This window comes from Castor canadensis, chromosome 9, assembly GCF_047511655.1.
Source record: "Castor canadensis chromosome 9, mCasCan1.hap1v2, whole genome shotgun sequence".
Lineage (NCBI taxonomy): Eukaryota > Metazoa > Chordata > Mammalia > Rodentia > Castoridae > Castor > Castor canadensis.
The window spans coordinates 137,372,611-137,388,974 of record NC_133394.1 but is presented as its reverse complement, the minus strand read 5'-3'; the positions used below and the strand labels follow the sequence as shown (position 1 = coordinate 137,388,974).

The 16,364-nt window shown below is 35.6% G+C and overlaps 1 long non-coding RNA gene across 1 annotated transcript in view; it reads left to right on the top strand.

Annotated features, from left to right (window-relative positions):
- LOC141410780 (uncharacterized) overlaps nucleotides 1-14,593 on the top strand; it is a 54,102-nt gene extending 39,509 nt beyond the window's left edge. The window contains exons 2-3 of the long non-coding RNA XR_012435564.1: nucleotides 10,790-11,004; nucleotides 14,458-14,593. This is a non-coding gene — a long non-coding RNA (uncharacterized lncRNA). The remainder of the gene's footprint in view (nucleotides 1-10,789; nucleotides 11,005-14,457) is intronic.
- The last annotated feature ends 1,771 nt before the right edge of the window (nucleotides 14,594-16,364 follow it).

The window sequence follows — 16,364 nt, the reverse complement described above, 5'->3', positions numbered from 1 at the left end:
TCAAACCAAGTAGCAATTACTGAAAACATTTTTCTGATATCTCTCTCAATTTTCCTTTGGGGAGTGCTAACTCAGTAAGTGTTCACTATACATAAACAAAGCATAGGCTATAACTCTGCAAAGAACTTACAGTCTTTTTCTGAAGTGTTTTGCTTTGTTTGACAAAATAGTCTTTGGGGGAACTAATGGACAAAAGCTAAAGATTCAAAGAAAGGAAATCTGATCCATTTGAAAGCAAATAGGGGTCTGCAGAGAAGTGAAAAATATGCTGGTGCTTATTCAAAATGTGCTGACTTCCTCTGCTAGGTTATTCTATAGGTTCACTTTATACTACAGAATAGTGTAACTAAAAAGCGCTGATGTTGGGTACCAGGAAGAATCTGCCCGCTTCAACTGTTATGGAAGTAGCAATGAATTTAACTTCAGTAGGAGTCCCTGCATCGAATCTGTGGCATTACAATTTTATCAATAGCCCAGGATACAATCAAACCTCATTAACTTGGACCTCGCTAATTCTGAATTTACAGGAATTCAGATATGGCTTAAGCATTGATTCTTGCTGAGCTAAAAAGCTCCAGATAATTTCCTCTTTTGTGAATATCAGGGCCATATCCACAAAGCCAATATAGTCAACCTTTGTAGTGGTTGCATCAACAAAGGGCTTGCTGTTTGAAGTTCTGCTGCAGTGTTTGAATCCCAGTTTGCCACAGAAACTTATTACTCTGAGAACTAGAAATGTTATGTAGACCTAGTTATTTCAAGGACAAAAATTGGTGCTATTGAAAGAAAAGGGCAGAATAAACCACAAAGTAAATTTAGTGTTTGAGTTTGGATGTGGGGATTATGAATAAATGTAGAATATATGTTTCTTTGTTTTCTAATTATTTAAAGAGAAGGTATTGTTTTATAAAATGTAAGATTATCAAAAAGAAATTTTGGTATTAGGAAAATAATAGACATGTACAAAGATTACTATATTTAATTTTATAAGTCCCTCCTCCCTAAATTGAAGAAAAATATATACTCACATTAGTTTTATAATGAAAAATAGTTAAGACATGCAATGCATTTCTTTAGTAGTGGTATTTATAAGTATGTTATAAATTAGCTTATTAAATTGTCTTTCCTTCACAAAAGGTTCACCAATAGGATATGATCTCACTTTATGCCACTGGTAATGTCTGGGAGTAAAATGAATAGTTTAATAGCAGTGTTAACTTTTCCCAGAAAAGTGACTTAGCTGATTTTCTCTTTCAAGATTCTAAATTACTATCCAATAGCTCCTGTTATCTTTGATTCCTCACCATACTCTCAATTAGAAAGCTAAATATTTCCCATTTATTTTCCTATCTGAGTCATTCATATGGGAAGTTGAGAACTTCTTCCCTTAACCCTGCTCCAAACAGTTGCACAGCTTTTTCCATTTGGATTTGCTGGGTAGGAGTCCATGAAGCTGAATGACGGAGCAGTAAACTTATAATGCGTGATTCATAACAATCTCAGTAACAACAAGTCCAAATGGTATGCAGTCTACCTAGCACACAAGCTATGACAATAGGGACTTCTGGAGGAAAATGGTAACTCCTTTTCTTCCTCCATCTCCCCATTTTCTCACTCTGCTTCCTGCTTCTAGTCCCTGGTCCCAGTCCTCCTCCTCCCACTGCTTCTCAAACCCTCCTCTAACTTCCATTAACACAATAGACTTTTTTAGGTAATTGTTCTCTCTATCACTGCTCCTCACTATATGATCTGAGGACAGAAGTTGATCCACACACTGTTGCACTTGGAAAGTGCCTAGAAACTTTTACAGCGATTTGCCACTGTAGTGACATCCAAGTTCATGGTCAGTGGACTTGTCTCATTAGTAGTACTGGCTACTGATTGACTTTGTTGTTGTCTGTCATGTGTGACAGGTTTCAAGTAGCATGAACTGCACGTAAATATCAATACAATAGACTGGGAAAAATGGCCCTTACAGTTTGAGGAACACAGTCTTACATACAGATAGTATAATATACACAAAATATACAAGTTCGTATGATATATGAGAAGGTTGCCCACAATAATTGTATGTAAATTATCAGGGACACACTAGATTATAAGCACCATGAGGAGAGGGGCCTTATTGGATTTATTCATCAATGTATGTCTAGCAACTAGTACTATGTCTGGCATGTCTTAGATACATGAAAAATCCTTTTTTGGGTAAATATATAAATAAATGACAGTGAGGTTCTGTGATTGCACAACTTTGGCTACTTAGGTAGGACATATTTCTGAAAATAGCTGAAATTAACAGATAAACAAAATACAAAAGGAAAAAAAGCTAAATGAAGAAGCAAAACATTTAGATTCAGTTGAGAATTTGAGACCTAGTTTTCTAGGTCTGACCGTATACAATGTTTTCAAGATTATACTAGCAGAACTTGAAGGATTTTAAAATCTTTTTACAGCAAACCTTTGGGCCTCCTTAGCATCTCTCCATAGAACACAATGTTTGCCCGCATTACAGCACATACCACCGTAGAGGCAGCGATTTGTGTCTTGAAGAGTCACCCTCTAAACTAAACTCCATGGCACACATCTCAACCCCTGGCACACTTGATGGGGCTCAGAAAAATTTAGTTGGTTGAGTTAATGCTTACTATATCTTGTTAACTGTTTTTGATGCTTTATGTACACAGTTCTATCATAACTCAACAAGGAAAGTAATTTCTTAAAACTTGTCTGATAGATGAAGAAACTGAGACTTAAGGAAGTTAAGTGTTTTCCCAAGATTACCCAGTTAGAATTGCTTTTCACATGTATTCTGTTTAACACTAAGTAATCATTGTAGAAAGTTCTATCATTCCAGATGTTTTCAATTACAGCATGCAAAGCCATAAGTAGTGTCTTTTATATAATGCTATCCTTCTCAGGTTTATTACATTCTGCTACGTCATGGATACTTCTTTCTAAGTCTGTTATTTTGTTATTAATAATGTCTCCCTTTCACTCTCAAAAATATTCTAATTTGGTCAATAAATTAAGGTCATCTTAATTGTCTTATTGTAGACTACTCACACTAATTTCTTTCCAGTCATGAAATGAGGCACATTAATTTACATTTCAATACTTCTCTCCCCTGATATGCAAAGTAGGATATAAGGCCAACCTTTATGTTCTATCTTGTATTCCTCCCTTTCCTACTTCCTACAATGATTCATGTATGTCAAAAATTCTTAAAAGGTGAGACTTTTACATCCTAGGCCTTAGTGCTTTTGCATCTTAGTGCTTAGCAAAAGGACTATTAAATAATGTGAAACTTTTTAAACACCCAAAAGCATGATTCCTAAGGAAAGTTCCAAGGCGTATATTCCACCTCTCCTTAGCCCACTACATCTGGATGGAGGACACATAATTCTCCATCAGTCCCTCAAGTGTTTTTTCCCTGGTACATTGACTCTTGAGCACATGGAAGGCATTGGTTAGACAATGTGTATTTCAGCCTTAAGTAATGATTATCCAGCATGTTTATGCTGCCTAGCTCTGCTCAGTTTTCAGCACAATCCTCCAAAATCCTGGTTACCCTATGAGCCACTTTAGTCTTTCCAATAACTTGCAATTTTGCTTAAAGTAGATAGAATCTTTTTGTGTCATCTGTATCCAATTACCTACATAGCACAACAAACTCAAGGGGAACTTTTAACTTGCAAACTCTCAGTGATACTAGATGTGCTAAGCAATGCAACACATTTTTATTGCAATTTGCTCAATGCTGAGGCTTACAGAGACATCAGACTAACTCTACTCCAGATGTACATAATAATATCTATGTAATCATATGTTCCTCCACAAATGAAGATTGTAAGGTTAAGATTAGAGAGCTCCCTTCTTCAGAAGATTTTTTCTTCAGATATTATCACAGTTTCTCCAGATGTTTATTAAGCATACACTGCCTTTATAAGCTACTTCCAACTGCAAGCCAGCTTCTGTCTTTGCTGATGCTCAGCTGTATTATTATGTGGGTCACGGTCAACTTTCCACATTTTCACTACCTAATTATTGTTTATGGTTTTACTTTTGGATCCTGTACTTCAATTACCTACTCTGTATTGAACAAACATACTAAATTTCCTTCTATTTATTATATCTTCCATAAATTGTATTGCCCATCTAGGATAATGGGGATAGCTTGCACATTTGTAACATTTCAAATAGCCTAAATTTCATGATAGCTTAAGTGTAGGGTGTGCAACTGTGGGGCTTCAATACTGCATATTGGAAAAATGATAGACTTCTTGAGTTCTTCTAGTGCATGTTTTTATATTATAGTTAATTTCCCCCTTGGTAGAGTCTGCCGCACAGCTAGGACTGTATCATGGAAAAGTGTGTAAAATAATGGCATACTATCCTCTTACTTTAATGCTTCTAAACATTTCCATTGAAAAGAAAAAAATAAAACCACCAGGGAATTTGCAAAGAGAAATTCCATTAGCATCTGGTGGAAGGGGGGGTGTCATTTCTTCTTTTGAGAGGACAGAGAAGCATGGTTACAGAGAATGAAGGTATCAGATCATCCTTCTTGTTCTTGAGATTTGTAAAGGCAGATCTGTAGCTGCCAGGAATTCCCTTGGCTGCCTGTTATAAACAGTAATCAGTTGGAACTGATTACTCAACTCTGGTCATTTTCATCTACAAAAAAATTCACAAGTTTCCCAGACAAATATGGATGGGCTGGCAAATTTAAATTTCAAATGAAAAAATATCTTCCTGTAATGAGTTCACATACCTTTTATTTAGACTTCCAAATGCCAGCATAATGTGATTAGTTTTGATGTTGTTTCTTTCTACCACTTATGAGAAATCACATCATCAATCATATTATCAAAATTAGATATGGAGAAGGTCTACCATGTCACCAGTATCCTCCCCAGTGCCAGTACAGACTTGTTTTATCCAGTCTGCTGTGCTTTTTAATATTTCCTTCAATCTAATATTAAATATCCCCTGTGATCAAGCATCTACCATTTCCATTGTAATGACATAAATATAAAGAATGAGCAGTGGTTTTCTTAAGAGGATGTGTATGTCTTCTCTCCATTTTTTTCAACAAAGAAAGATAATGGTGAACACCTAGTAAATAAAGATAAATCCAATCTATAATGATCAATAATTTCAATTATTGCCAATACTTATGTCTAATATTTGCATAGAATTTTCTCATAGATTATGTAAATGATATACACCACAATAGTTTTTATACTTATAAATATTTTTTCCAGTATTATTTTACTAGCTGTTCTTTAGAACCTTCAATTTTTAATATATGCCATATGTAATATATATGCCATGTACATGTTTACTTATGTTTTATAATCAGTTTTATTGAGAGTTTATCACATAGTTTTAACTTGGTGAGGTATAAAAAATAAGTGTTTTCTGTTTTCTGTTACTCAAATCTGTCTTCAAACCTGATCTGTCAAAATTACTTCACACTTTCTTTGGTGAAAATATGTGTAGACTTTGATTATTAAAACTTCAGAACAGATTTCAATTTTGAATTCAAGATTTGGAGTTGTAGACACTGGATTCATATCTTACAGTTTTGAATCTCAGAACCACTACCATTGGATTTGGCTGTCTGGATTAGTCATTTGAGTTAGTCACTCACACTCAAGTGGGCTCTATTTCCTTATAAATCAAATGGAGGTGATAAAATAACCTACACTTAAGCCATGGCTCCAAGAATTCTGAGGTTGGGTCACCATTTTCCTACCTCCTACTATTCTAATACCTGTCTCTTTTCAAAGCCTCTTCATTAACTCATAGGAGGGGAAAAAGAAAAGAGACTACCTTCTCAACTTATTGGTTTCAGGGAAATAACCCAAATGCCACTCTGGCTTCATTTATCCCATTCATTGTCAGTGTTGTCTATCAACGGAGCCATGACTAGCACTAACCTAACACAGTAACAGTTGGACCTTTTAGGTAGATCAGTCAGCACTTTAACAGCAGTCCATGCGTACAACACACTCTCTTAGTTTTGAAAACCTGGCCAGCTGAGCGTTATCTGCTTCTACCTGAAAGCATTGAGTTCTTTGGAATCAGGAGTAGCTGATTTTCCTTTTCAATGTCCTTCTTCCAGACTACAGGAAACTAGGGTGAAGTAAGAAGCTGCCATATCTTCTTCCTAAGCACATTACATTGTGAGGTCTTTCGTCTTATTGTCAAAAGCAAGTCTTTCATATTCAGAAATGTATGCAGAATAACAGAACCCCAGGCTCTAGGCTAATGGAAGTCCTAAACCTTCCGGAGATTCAGGTTGTTTCTCCCAATATTTTTTTTCACAGTGATTAATTTTTTAGTCTATCAATAATTTAATAGGAATCAGATGCAAGTCTTGATTGCTTTCATACATTGCCAATCTCTAAGAGGAGTTCTCTTCTTAACATCACGACTTAGCTTTGCAGAGTGGAGGAGCACATCCTTTCTAATCATAATCATACTCACTGTATTCCTCAGTATACTAGATATTCTCGATTTCTCTTCTTCCCAGTCTTACTGCTTAGCCAGGAAGGGGTGTGTGGCACTTTCTCCGTTTGACAGCTGGTGGTAGGGCCAGTTCTACCGTCTTAATGTAAGATCCAGCAGAAATTGTCAGGACAGAGTTGTGGGAAGTGTTTCACAAAATCTATGTAAAATGTATGGCACTTCAGTACCAATTTGTTTTCGGCTTTGGGTTTCAGGCACAAATCCAAGACAAAGGAAAAACTCCACTTAAATTTGTAGTACATATTTATGGACAGCATGTAAATCTTATATGCAATCATTAAACACATGTCATATGTTTATGCAGATGAATATCAACATAAATATTTAGGTAGCAGGCACTGCAGTAGACTTTCTGTATTTGTTTTATGTTTAATTATCAAAATTTTTGTAAGCTAAAGATTATTATTTCTTTTCATAAAAGAGAGAAAGCTGAAGCTGGAAGTTCAGTGGCTTGTCTTAAAATACACAACCAGTAGAGGTGAGAGCAGAGACTTAGGCCTAGATTCTCTACAATACACATCTCAGATGTAATATAGCAATTCCACACATATATAAAAATTAATAGGAAAATTATTTGTGATAAATTCTAAAAATTCCATCCCTCAACTGGTATTTGACTTGGAGACTCACATAAAGGAATCAAATCAATGTTTCACTCAGGCCCTTGATTCTAATGAGTTCTCAGTGGCCTCTAGAAAGCTGAGCAACATCTGCTCCCAAGTCCAGAAAACTCATTTTCTCTGTTCTCACACACCATAAACACTAAGAAAACTAATACAAGGCCAGCCCTCTCCCTCCTTTCTCAAAAACAAGAACTGCTAAGGGATCTTGTTCCTCATCAACCACTTGGAATCAACCATATTGGTAGAGAGAAAAACAGGGAAATAGTCCATTTGGCAAAGAGGGAATGTTACCAGGGAATGCACATTCCAGAGAATGTAACATTTTTATGAATAAATAAATGCATATATACCTTTCTCTTTTCTTTATTTGTGGGATATTTTTAGTAAGAGAGGATTGAACTCAGGGCCTCATACTTGCTAGTCAAGTGCTCTACCACTTGAGCAAGGTACCCCTGTCCAATTAATACTTACATGCTTATGACCAATGTAAATACCACATAGCATCCCTTGGTAATTTGACTGGGAAAAAATGGAGCTGCAAAGCTTTGTAAACTTAGTGATCTTTTACAAAGTATAATCACACAGGCAAATTTCATGAGTAAATTTTGGGAAAGCAACCAAAAAGCCAGTTATGTTGTATGCAATTAAATACTCAAAGAATAACCACAACTTTCAGCTGAAAGTCAACCAATTGTTGTATGGCTTTGGTCAAAGTAAGAGTTAATTTAATCTTCATTGGGTCCCCCCTGCTGAAAATGCTGGTGTGCAAGTCTGTGTCTGATTAAGCATGTGATTGCCAGCATTGCCCAATGCAGAACAGGTGTGTGTTTGGTAAAATGGAGCATTTAAGCAGCTACTCACATCACAATGCAACTGCTGAAATTCAATAGGATAAAAGATGTACAGAAGACTATTCAAGTGGTGAAGCAGTTCCAAAGTGAGGTGGTTTTTACAAATATAAGGATTAAAAATTATGTATATAGCATACCTACCATGTAGTAATTCCCCAGAAACTTGGCTTCATTATTATTTCATTAATTGTTCTTCTTGAGGTTATATAATCTAAATGATATAAATGTACATTTTCATTTTTAAAAATGATTTAAAAAATCATTAATACTGGAGGAGTCAATTTTACATAATAATAAAATAATAAAAATCAATGGGCTCATGAAGAATAGTCATAATATTGCTTTCTTGGGGAATCCAGTAACCACCCTATGACAGAGGTGCAACTTTTCCATTTTATTGGTAAACAAGTAAGTAAAACTCAGTGCTACTGAATAACTTACTCTAAATCATGGACACTAGAGCTTGTTTTAAAAACTCAGATCCATCTAGATTTCTGACTCCATGTTCTTTCTGTTCTGCCACTCAGCCTCCAGAAAGTAGAGCATCAGGGAAAATAATGCCTTAAGGGCAATGTAGGGGTTGGAGGGAGAGACTACATACCATCATAATACTATTTCCTCTCTCTCTCTCTCTCTCTCTCTCTCTCTCTCTGTCCCCCTCGTTGGTGGCAAGCTAGGTGGACATGGCTCCTTTTTTCCATTCTTGAAATCTCTCTGATCATCCACATCTCTAGTGACCTCTCTCTATTAAGAGTCAGTAAGGCCTGGTGTGTGTAACATGCTTATGATAATAATTTGAATGACTTTCTTCTCTAAATAATTAATTACTTTAATGCTCATGTTATAATGAAGTTGATCAAAAGTCTTTAGGGGTAATGGAAGGAGTATTACTTTCTTCTCTATGTCCAAGAAAAGTGAGATAAACAACCAAAGAAGGGAAGAACATTACATCCCTAGGGTTGTTGTACTCTTAAAATTAGTAAGGCCTCTTTCCCTTCCTCTAGCCTCAGGGTTTGCCTCTGGTTTTGCTGATCAGGGAGAGAGGAGGAAGCCTAAGCCTTTCCATGTGAAGACATTGTTACAGTGATTACTTTAGCTGTCATAGTTAGGATAAAGTAGGAAGTCTCTTGATCAAGTGAAGGAACAAATGGAATGGATGTCCTTTCTTAGCTTTCTGCTAATCTCTAAGTCTTCTGCTAATCCTTCCACCATTGCATTGTTGCTTCTCCCTCTTTTCTCTCTGTGAGCACCTTCAAGAAGAGGATATTGTATTTTATATCCATGTTCCCTACTGCTTAGGGACAATGCTTGTCATATAAATGTCAAATGAATACATACCCTATCCATGGCAGATAAAACTGTTTACTCTATGGAAGATACATAATTCTTCCTTCTCCTCTATTCTGTGACTCTGTTCACAAGTAGCAGATCCAAACCAAACCCCAGATGTTCACTGTAGACCCACATTGTTGGTGGTTATATAAAGAGGAATTTCCGTAGATTTCCCTTTGTGGATCTACTTCCAGGTCAGATGTGCTTGGCTTGTAAGATTTCAGTGAGGGATATCTATTCTCATTCTTTGGCTTTTCCTTTACACAGCTCTACTTCATGAAATTATGTAAGATTGAATCCTTTATTCCCACTACTGTTGTGATGGGTTCCATTTTCCCAGATAAACCCTGTTTGATAGTTTTCTGTATAAGAAAGTGGGGTTGAGTTTTCTGTATAAGAAAGTGGGGTTCTATCTTAAATATAAAACATATGATATTAGCTTGGGGACTAGGTAGTAGACAGAGGTTTTGTAAAAAGTTGATAGAGCTGTTAGAATAGGCTAAAAAGTGATATCTTGCATTATGCAATTATGAAAAAATGGTGAAATTGCTAGATTTCTATGCAGAATATTGAAAGTGGCAGCTCGATCTATTTGCTGACAATTCGGTAGTACAAGAATAAGGTAAGCTAAAAGACGTTGGCTGGGGCAGAATTAGGCTTTCTCTAGTGAAAAATAAAACTGCTTCTCATCTCTAGTCTCTTTTGTAGGCAGGGAATTCTGAAAGTAATGCACCATGGAGTCGGAGCTTAAATTCAGGGTGTACCTATAAGAAAGAATAGAGACAGTGCCTAATACCTGTCTCAGATCAACGAAAAGGCTTCTAGGAATCTTAAAGTCATCTCCCCAGAAAAGCTTGATCTCCTAATAGCAGGAGGTCTACAGAAAGTAAGTCATATCTGGATAAACATCAGATGCATTAAAAGCTCCAAAAGGCTTCACAGAGTTGTACTAGTAAAGGTACTCCTAGTTGGGCTAAAAGAAAATTAGACAAAAGACATTTGGACTTTCAACTTACAATAGACAAGGAAGAGGATAACACAGCTTTGCAAAGGGATCATGTCCCAATACTTTATTCAGAAATGACCAATGGGAAAGAGACTTATCAGGAGCTGTGGAAACAACAAAGTGAACCAGAAAAACACATCCAGATAACTCAAAGTTTTGAACTCCACACTTAATTTCATGATTGCCATAATCTCTTGAGATTCTTCGATACCACAAGAGGTCATTTTGCCTATGACATAGACAAGAAATCATTGTAATCAGAAGGGGAATAATAGTACATCAACTGAACTAATGACCCGGTTTCATACTTTTCATGTCACATCTTCTGTTCCTTTACACTGACTCTGGACATAGCCGTATGCTTTGCTTAAGCCAATGTGATAAAATCTAACAATACAAGCAAAGACTTTAAACACATCTTTGTATTTCTGTTTCTACTCTAGCATTGCTGTCTCTGCTTAGAAGAATGACACAGACACTTAAAAGAGAACTGAATTTTCCAGCCAAAGACATCCAAGATCATCCAGATCCCAGCCAATCCATTAACTAACAGTATACTGTGGCCAAACCCAGCCATGACTTATCAAGCCTACAGAGCCAACAGCCCATCCGTACACTTGAGAGGATAGTAATGGCGGCTGATTTTGGCTAAGTATTGGTAAGTGCCTGTTATGTAATAATTTCTAACTTATATACACATTCTCTTCTAAGTCACAAAATAAAAGACTCAAATCACAACAGGCAATATACGATATTAATTCTGGTTACCACTACAAATTAATTCTTATCATTTTTTGCTCTTCAATCACACTGGCAAGCCAGTGTCCCCATGCCATGAGTTCCAGCCTCCTTTACATTCTATTTTTTCTCCTAACCAACTTTCTTTATGTCTTCTTATCTGTGTACCTTCTTCTTGATTTGTATGAGAATCAGTTTAAAGGTAACATTTTCAGAGACAGCTTCACTTGATTATCTCATTATTTTAAAGTTCTTTCTCCAAGATATTCATTTTTATAGAATTTAATTTTATATAAACATAAATATATATATAGTATTATATATCCATCTACTTATCTGCCTTTATATCTATCTATCTATCTATCTATCTATCTATCTATCTATCCATCTACCTATCATCTACTTATGTTTTCTGTGTCCTCCCCTGATAAGTAATTTCTACAAGAGGACAAATTTTCCAGTTTTGTCCAAAACCTAGAACAATGTCTCTCTCATTCATATGAGATATTTAATAATAAATGTAGAGAGAATATATTAGATTAGATTTATTAATGAAAATTATAGAAAGTCAAAATTCTTGGGGCTAGTCCAACTGTTTCATTTTATATAAGAAGAAATGGAGTGCACAAAATATTAAATAATCATGCAAAAGTCCACAAATATAGCATCCTTATGTGTCCTGTGCATTGTCTTTATTTTATTTTCTTCTATACACATTACTGAATAATAAGGGTTAGGAAATATTTTCTATTAGCAAACATTCAGTTTCTGAATTGCATGCAGAATTAAGACTTTAGGGTGGAATAGAGTATTCTTCATACTCTTACCTTGACTTCTTCCTACAATATTAATTATATGCCTTCCCCATATGTTCCTCGTTATGCCACATTCATAATGCCTGTATTTCATATGCTATGTCTTTGCAGCAAAGAAGCTCCCTGTTGACTTAAACTCACATTCCTCCTTCCATAATATAGTGATGACTAGGAAGTGGCCTCTCAGGAAATATCTGCATCTCCAGACATTTGCATTAAGAGAATAATAAGACCAGTTTCCACCAATGGAATATAAGCAGAGGTCCTTGCTATCATTTCTTGGCTAAGACTGTTATGAGACAGGTGTGTCATCTATCTCTAAGCTCATTTATTCTATCTTCTGGGTACAGAGTACTCATAGTTCTAGAGATGTTGAAGTTATAAGGCAAAAGGACCCTTTATCTTAAAATCACCAAGTTAACAACAATTAATTCCTGATGAGGAACAGCCACTGAGCACGAGAAATGAACAACATTCCATTTTCTCACACTCTTGAAAATAGCAGGTATATAGGCTAGAGTAGCTGGCATCACCTAACTAATACACTGCTCTATTTATTTAATCTATATAGCATGTTCTTTCTACTACAGGTATCCATCATTCAAAGATGAACGTAAATGCCACCTTCTTCACATCTCCTCCTGAATCCTTCCATCACAGTTAATATCTTCCTTCATTGCCATTCCCTAGCTATTTGTCTTGTTATAATTAATTCTGTCCATGGAAGTACTCACCACTAAATTATGAGCTTCTATGGGCAAGAACTCTATCTTAATCACTTTGTACCCTCCAGAACGTCAAACATAGTATCTCACAAACAGTAGGTGCTCAATAAATGTCTGTTACATTAAACTGAATGAAATCAAATTCATATATCTGAATGATTAATATGTTTCTTTCATTCAAGATCTTAAGGCTGGTATGAGAGAAAGAAATATATTACTTCAGTCTGAGTCTTTAACTTGGAAGATTAGAGTAGAATAAAAATGTGTCCTGGATAAAATGAAAATGCATGGTTTTACATAAGATATAGCAATTTTGAGAAATACATTGATTTAATGTTCTTAGGCCAGTGAAAAATCTGTTGGTTTAAGCTAACTGCCATTAGTTTCAATTAAAATGTATTGATTTGGGTAAATGTTGGTTACAATAAATGTTGCCTGACTGTGGGAAAAAAAACACAACATTTGCTTAAGCTTGCCTTAAGCATAATCAGAAGCAGATTTGGGGGGGCAGGTTGGATGGGCTGTGCAAGAGGGATTGTGTGAGAAATGCAAACAGGCAGAGTCTTCTCTGGTTCTCTACATCCTACTCCATCTGGAGAATGTAAGAGAGGGGGTCAATTAGTGGGTCACTGCCCTGTGACTTCATGTTATCTGTAATCTATAAGTGAGTAAAAAGTAGCATTGAAAGAAAAGTTTGCTGAAATTAAAATGCTTCTACGGAAGGCCCAGACAGGTCAATTCTATTCATTTATTTAAAAAGTAAAAAAAAAAAAAAAATCATTTATCTGAGTTCACAATGCAAAACAACCAGGTTTGATTGGGAGATTACATTTTTTCATTTTTTGACAAATGGTTTTGATGCTTTTATTATGTCAAACAATTGGACAAGTCCATTTTTGTGTGTGGTCATAAACAGTGAAATGACAATTCCATATGGTTCAACTTAATAGGCACTGCCTAAGGGTCGTTAGAGAAAGAAATGGATTGTGGTTTGTCTTCACTGATATTTTTTATTATAATTATTTCTTTCCCTTTCTGATCTTTGAGGGGAAGGAAGGCACATGCATACCAATACATGTGCACATGTGTATACACATGCTATCATTTATTTATCTATCTGTTTATCTATCTATTATCTGACATCTTTGCATTCCATCTCAAGGAGGAAAAGCCCTATAATATAACAGCTAGTTAGTAAGCCTTACAGAAAGTGGGGTAGAAATGCGGGCAGAGAGATAAGTGATAGCACATAAAAATTAAACAAATTGAACAGAAAGTATTGGAGAATTTTAATTAATTTGATTATTGTAACCATTTAAATGTTTTACATCTGAGAAGTGAATATTTTTCTTCCTATATGTTTTTAATGACTGGAAGGAAGCAGATGTCTTGGCGATGAACACTGTGTAAAACTTTCCTGCATTAAACAAGTGCATAACAAGGAAGTCTCATTGCCTAGGACAAAGAAAGGAGATCTCAATGACCATTTGGGAAAATGATGAGGATGGTCTTAGACATCTGAGTAATCTAGATGTAGGAAGTGGGAGGGTTATAATTGCAAAATTCTATATGCAGAGTATCTGGAGAGGCAAGATCATGTCCATGTAAAAGCAAGTAAATACCCACACATAAGAAATGAAATAACTGCAAATAAAAGGGGAGAGTATTTCAAGAGATAAGTACAAAAAAGAAATTAAAGACCAAAATGTACTGGTATATTTCTTGTCTCTATCTTCTCCTGTTTCTGAAGTGGTGAAATGGAATTCAGTGATTGTTTTAGTTTGTTTATTTGTTTTTAGTTTTGTTTAATTGCAGAGGCTATATTACTTGCAGATCTTTGAAATTCAGAAAAAAATATCCCAGATGATTGTAAATACCCAGATGGTTCATCAGGCCCAACTGTTATTGCCATCGTTACTGGACAGCAATCTCCCTGGACCCAGAAAAGATTCAGGTTGTATCATTTTAACTTCTGACCATACAGTCCTTATTAAATATAATTATAGTTTGGAGTAGAAACCAGGAAAACTGTCTTCTATCCTTGGCTCTGGTGCTAATTTTAGAGTGACATAAGACAAATTTCTTGAACTCTTAGAAGTTTTTGATATGTAATGTACAGATAACAAAAATAATTCCTTGTTGCCCACTTATTGTAGTAATCAAATGCAATAATGTCATACATTAATAATAAACATGAGAAGACACCTTTGAGTGTCTACAGGGAACAGATGATATGCAGGCAATTATTCATACTTCATCTCATTTAACCCAACAGTTTTCATGTGATATGGAAATTATCTTCATTTTGAAAGAAAGAAAACTCACCTGTCAGAAGTTAAGCAATTTGTTCAAATGTAAGATAGGCACTTAGCAAATATTTTATGAATCAATTGATGAAGTATTCTCTAGCCCTATTATTTGGCATCCTTCATTTTTAATTATTAACCTAAAGTAGAATATGAAATAAAGTGAGTGGAGGGAGCTCTGCTAAATAGAAAATGTCTGAATTATAAAATATTTGATGTATATAAAGTCACCCAAGTTTCTTTCCAACTTTTGAGTTGTGTTCATTTGATTCACTTTTATAAGGAGTTATAAGGAGTAACATCAAACTGAATTTTTATAATTATCTAAATTATTACTTAGGAACACTTGGAATGCATTTATTCATTCACTGAACCTAACACATATTTATGGAGTACAGTACTAGGATGTTGGGATTCAGGGTGGGACAAAACTAGATAGTTGTTGTCTTCAAAGAGTTTCTAGAATATTGAAAAAAGATGGATATTAGAAAAATTGTTATAAAAACATTACAAAGTTACAACTGTAGTAAGCATGACAATGCTGAGAAGGCTTATAAAAGAAAGATTTGTCCCAGTCAGAGAGGGAGAAGGAATACCTTGAAAGGTGGTATGAGAAGTGGTGAAAGAAAGAAAGTCCATCCAGGACAGAAAGAGCAGCATGGAAAACAATCTGTAGCAGATTCAAGTTTTGGGTTTCCTACCTATCCCCATTCCTCCCGCATGTGCTCTCTCCTTAGCATGTGACCCAAGTCCAACCACATTGCCGTATTTGCCCTAGATCTAAAGTCTGCATGTGAGGGAGAACATATGATTTTTGGGAGAACATATGATTTTTGGTCTTCTGAGCCTGGCTATCCTCGCTCAGAATGAAGTTCTCCAGTTCCATCCATTTACTTGCAAATGATAAGATTCATTCTTCTTCATGGCTGAGTAAAATTCCATTGTGTATCAATACCACATTTTCTTAATTCATTTGTCAGTACTGGGGCATCTTGGCTGTTTCCATAACTTGGCTATTGTGAACAGAGCTGCAATAAACATAGGTGTGCAGGTGCCTCTGGAGCAAGTTGAGTCACATTCCTTTGGGTATATCCCTAGGAGTGGGATTGCTAGATCATATGGCAGATCTATGTTTAGATTTTTAAGAAGCCTCCAAATTTTTTTCCAGAGTGATTGCACTAGCTTACCTTCCTACCAGCAGTGGACTAGGGTTCCTTTTTCCCTACATCCTTGCCAACACGTGTTGTTGGTGGTATTTTTTGATGATAGCTATTCTAACAGGGGTGAAGTGGAATCTTAGTGTGGTTTTGATTTGCATTTCCTTCATGGCCAGAGATGATGAGCATTTTTTCATGTGTTTTTTGGCCATTTGAATTTCTTCTTTTGAGAAAATTCTTTTTAGCTCAGTTGCCCATTTCTATATTGGTTAACAGA